Genomic DNA, 5,784 nt, shown 5'->3' on the forward strand with positions numbered 1-5,784 from the left:
ATGATTTTTTTTAATTGAGATTTTTTGTAAAAATGATCACCCCACCCACCATGTAAAGTACAAAATCAAAGGTTTCGCTCCGAGTTGCTTAACCAATTTGGAATAACTTTTAATACGGGATAAATCTCCGCTTGCGCGTTAATGGAGCGAAATACATCGCGCGTTAATTTTCCAAAATTGGTGAAAGTGGCAATATTTAAACCCCCGTAATTTTACAAAAAATGATCACAGGTAAAAAAATCGTTTCAATGATAAACTCAGGACAAAAATACGTTTTAAATGATAAAAGAAATTTTTGTTAAAAACGGCTAGTTAAAAAGTCGAAATTTGTCTGAAGAAAAAACCATCCGAGCACGAATATTCCGTCACTTTTGTTTCAAAAATCGGAAGAAGACTGCTCGAAATAAGACGAAGCTCTAAATCTGATTGCAATTTATGTTCTATGGAGAGATAATTACATGAAAAAAAATAAAATTCAAAAACTAAAATTTTTTAAAACAGTTTAAGTTTTTTTTTTGTGAAAACCATCCTTCACGCGCCATATGAAGTACAAAGTAATATTTTTTGCTCCTAGTTACATATCAATTAAGACAAACAAGCTTCCTTCAACCAATTTGAAAAGTCTTCTTAATTAACAAGTCGAAAACTGACTGAATAAAAAAACCACCCCAATCATAAACACTCCTCTTTTTCTTCAAAAGTCGGAACAACAAGAATATTATCAGCCAAAACAAAGAACTAAAAAATTGAGTAAATTATGAAACGTTTTGAAGAAGTTAGAAGCAATCATTGTCATATTGAAAGTAAGATTGTATGTTTTGAGAACCCAGTGACCAACTTGATCTGAGTGAATAAATTTTTTTTTGGTCTTTTTTTCTTCAGGAAAAGTTTCGATTTTTCAACCAGCCATTTTTGCCCTAATTTTTTATATCATTCAAAGGATATTGTTGTCTTGAGCTCAAATTTGAAAGAAATGTTTCACCTGTGATTATTTTTTGTAGAGTTTTTGCGCTATTGACGCGTAAGAGGATATTTATTTCGGCTTAGAAATCGTTTCAAATTGGACGAAGAAAGCTTACTTGGCATTAATGATTTGTTACTAGCAGCTAAATCTATCACTTTGTACTTTATAAGGCGTGTGGGGTGATGACTTTCACAAAAACTTTCAATTTGAAATTTTTTCCTTTTTACGTTTTTATGTTTAATTGTTTCGTGTTATTACTGCTCTATTGACTTTAAAACGAACAGTCAAGACTTCGCCCTGATACGAGCAGTCTTGTTGTTTTCCACGCAGATTCAGAAACAACCAAAAATCATAGGAATGGCTCGAATGCTATATCAGGTTAAAACACTTCCAGTCGTAATTAGGCTGAAGTTCGATTTAGTCAAAATTTGAGCGCGTAAATCGAGCGAGTACGTGTTTAGCGTAATTTGGATAGAGAAAAGAGCGAGTCAAGGCTATAAGAAAACTTTTCTGTTGTGAAGCGAGCGAAAGAGCAAGTATGTGTTCAGTTGAGTGCAAAAAAATAAGTTTCACCGCAGAAAAATTGGTTACAAGTTTTCATAAATTTAAAATAATAAACTTTTCTCTAATCAAAAGTTTTATCCGATTTTTGTTTGTTGTTTTGGTCAATTTTTATGAAATTCACTAATGTTCTGCGTTCATATAGGTCTCGCATCCCATCGAAAGTTTTTTTTGAAAGTTTTTTTGAATGTGGTTGTAACATTTTTAATTTTTTGGACAGCGACCGGCTATCTTTTCATTTCTCTTCATTTTTAAACAAAATTTAGAGTTTTTATGACTGACACGACAAGAAATTGATATAAACATTTTGTTCCAGACTAGTGTCTACATTAATATGCTCTTACTTGTTCAGGTTTTATGAAAAAATAAAAAATAAAAATTTTACAAAGGATTGTTAAAAGCTTTCAAACTTTTTGATCAATTGTGCTTTCATTTTTTTTCGCATGATTAAATTCTTTTTTCAATCATTATGGTCGAAAAATGTGCATTTTCTTCCAACCAGCCCCTGTATAGTCCAAACTGTTTTGACTCCATCAGAGATATTTCAAGGTTCAATGTGCTATCATATTAAAACTCTTTCGTTACATCCCTGATTTAGAAACAAGTGCCTGATTTGAAAAAAAGTTATGTCAGTGCCGGGAAAAAATGATCTGATTTTTAAAAAGTTTTCTGACTGATTGAGAAAAAATTTACAATTGAGAGAACGAAAGGCTGTAATTTAACTCTATTACAATTTTTCCAAACTTTTTTTTGCTTTTCGTATTCTGCAGTTCTTAACCAAAATCAATCGCCGTATTTTGTCAATTTTGAATTAATTTGCCTTGATCAATGTTCTGTGTCTTGCTCGACAACAAATTTACATCTTTTGTAAATTTATAATAAACAAAGCTTGGAAGCTCTCAGAACGATTAAAAAGAATTATGCTAAAAAAGAGGCCCTGGTAAAAATGTGTCTAATTATTTTCACTTTTTTTTTCAAATTTTTTTTAAATAAAAACTTTAATGATGAATATCTAACGGTATGCTTTTGAATTTTCTTCTCTTGGGAAATGAAAAATTAAATGAATGGGGTTGTTTGGGACTGTCTTTGAGTTTAATATCAGACAAGTACACAAAAATAGGTGTTGCTTTCCATTGCTGCTTCGAAAACAAATGTTCTTTAGTACGAATTCTTTCAAACTTTCTTGCTGTCGGAATTGATATAAAAATTGAAGCAATTTTTCTTTACAAAAAATTTATAGTAGTGGAAGAGTATTATCATTTCTTTGGAGTGACAAGAAATTACACAGAAAGCAAATTGGACCTTATTAAAAAACGGAAAGGGGACGATTTACATATTGCTAAAAGTAACTTGCATTTTGGAAAATTTATTTGCATATTGCTAAAATTAAAGTTTCACAAACACTAAACGAGTAAATAATTTCATTGCATATCAAAAAATATAAGCTAAAAGTTTTATGAAGCGTTAATCTTATCATCGAACTTCCTAAGATCCAATTCTTTGTTGAAATTGTAAAAAGTATTTAGCCGTAAAGACGATTAATGGTTAAGCCTTTGCTTTTTCGAAATGTTTGAGAGTTCAATATTATGCGAAGGAACAAAAACTATTGGATTGTCACCTTAAGTTGAAAAATTAAGTGTCATAATTAGATCATTACCTTTTTTATTTTTTAGTTTTCTGTACACATAACTTTGGATACAAGAAATTGAGGCCCAGACAAAAAACTAGAAATTCTGCGAGCATGGCAAAGAAACTAAAACAGTAAATCATATTTTTAACAGCGTCAATTCTAATGAAAATCAATCCAATTTGAAACCGGAACTTTATTACTTTCGTTTTCATATCTTTTTTTTAACAGTTGTCATTTTCATTACGAGGCCAGTTGTCATATTCATTACTGTGTATTTTGTGAATTGTAAGCGGATTCCGCAATAAGGACGCTCCCTTTGTTCTTCTTTTGTTCTTTCATTTTCTTTGATCGTTCCGACAAAATTTTAACATGTTTAAAGACTTGTCTCTGAAATTCAGGAGCATAGAGACACACAGTTTGGCCTATCGTAATGTTGTTTACATTTTCTTACACTGATAACAAGTATTGCATATCCTTTAGCCCTAAAACTGAAAAGAGAACTGAGTGTGACTAAGTGCAAAACTAATTTAAAAGTTTTATTTTTCGAAATATAACAGTTTGATTTTTGTTATTTCAAAATTTGTCCAAAGATACAATGGATACTTCTGGTAAACTTTCAAGGTGATTTCCCCGCAAGTCATAGTGTGACGTTCAGGTGAGTTGAGGTGAGTTGAGGTATTAATTTAGGTGGCTTAAGGTAGTTTTACCTTCATATCTAAGGTAAGTTATTCAGGTAATTTTTGTGGTGACTTGAGGTAAGATTTAAAGTAGTTCCCCCACAAACTTTAAGCTAGACTTGAAGTGAGTTAAGGTAGTAGTTGCGGTGGTTAAGGTGAGCACTTTTTGCCCTAACTGTTGAGATAATTTAAGGTACATTTTAGGGTGAATTTACCTCACCTTTTTTTAGAGGTGAGCGAAATATTCTGCGACAGATTTGACAAAAATGTCCCTGTTTTGACTGACTGGACCCAATGAGACACAGTTTTGGCTTAACTGAGAGAAGAGCAAAATTAATCAACTGTGTTTGAGTCAAGGAAGCTCTGTTTTGCCAAAATGGTCCAAAGTGGCTATATTTTGAGCAATATGATCGAACAAAAATCTGCTCCAAAGTTTTTGATATATAAAAAATTAGGCTTCAATCAAATTAGGCTGTTTCTGACTGCAGAAATTTATGTGACTTCTCAAGCAGCTATCTTTAGGGCTGTGTTTGGCTTAAGCAACTTATATTTTGACTTTCTCGACTCAAAGTGGTTATATTTCGACGGACTCAACCCAGGCAAAATGTGTCCATTCATGTTTGATTTAATCAGGCTATGTTGCGACCAACTCAACCCAAAAAGCTTATTTCGACCAATTTTTTTCAGAGAATTTATCTATAATTGAGCAAACTTGAAGTTTTGTAAAATTTTAAATGTTTCTTTTTGTTCATTTTGATCTGGCATCAGTAGTTTTCTTTGAAAATGATACTTATTACGGGTTTGAATGTAAAAAGAAACATGCAGATGCACTGAAACTAATTTAAAAGTATTTGGGATCTAGGAAAAAATTTGGGGTGAGCAGCGTATTTAACTTTTTTTTAAATGAAAAATCACAAACTTCCGTTTCTAATCTATTAAAGCAGAATACTGAAATAATGGGAAAAAAGCAGAACTGGGAGTGAAGTACCGCACTAGCCGGATTTTGCAATATGTCTCACTGATGCTATTATACACTCTACCTGTATGGCCACGACTTGTCCTTAATGCTTGTTGCTAATTTAGAGCATTATGACCAAAAACAATTTAGTTTTTATTAGATAAAACAAATGTAATCTGTCAAGAAAAGACACTCGACAATTTTTAACGATTTTGTTACTATAACTTTGACGAAAATTTTTCTAACTAAATACAAAAAGTTCTTACAAAAGGTTCTGAGTGAAAAATGAATCATTATCACAATTAAAAAGTTTGCAAAATGCAGAATATCTTTGAAATACTTCCACAAATTCAGTGGGTTTCTTAATTGTGAAACTACATGGTTATTGTGTTGTCAGACAAAACACAAATTTATATTGCGAGTCTGTAGTATGATAACTTTTATTCAGACAATTTTCATGAATAAGAAAAATGAGCGATGAGTTTTGGATACTTAATGCAAACATTTCAATAACACGCAGGTCAAATAAGACCGATTATTCGCGAGAGCCTTCGAAGGCTTACTATAAAACTAACGTTCGAAAGTTCGACAATTTGGTTGCATCACTAATAAGTTTATGTCAACCCAGGTAGTTTGTGTTAACCCCTCAAAACAAACTCTTTTCAAAAGACCCGGACTCGAAACTCTATTTTTTGACACCGTGCGAAATTGAGGGGTCTAAACAGATCAAATTTGACATTTTTTTTCTTAAAATGTACTTTCTCGTACTTGCTATACTTGAAAATGTCAAAAAAGTATACATGATAAATACACGATGTATATTTACGCCACCAAAACTGTTATAATATCCCGGTGGCGTACTAAGGCAACAAAAAAAAGATTCTGACCTTCTTGATCATTTCTAGAGAAGAATATTCGAACGACATAATTTAATCACAAAAAGCCTTTGGAGCAAATATGTGCAAATTTTATGCGCTTGCCGATTTAAAAGAAA

The sequence above is a fragment of the Symsagittifera roscoffensis genome, chromosome 5 (assembly GCF_963678635.1).
Source record: "Symsagittifera roscoffensis chromosome 5, txSymRosc1.1, whole genome shotgun sequence".
Classification (NCBI taxonomy): Eukaryota; Metazoa; Xenacoelomorpha; order Acoela; family Convolutidae; genus Symsagittifera; species Symsagittifera roscoffensis.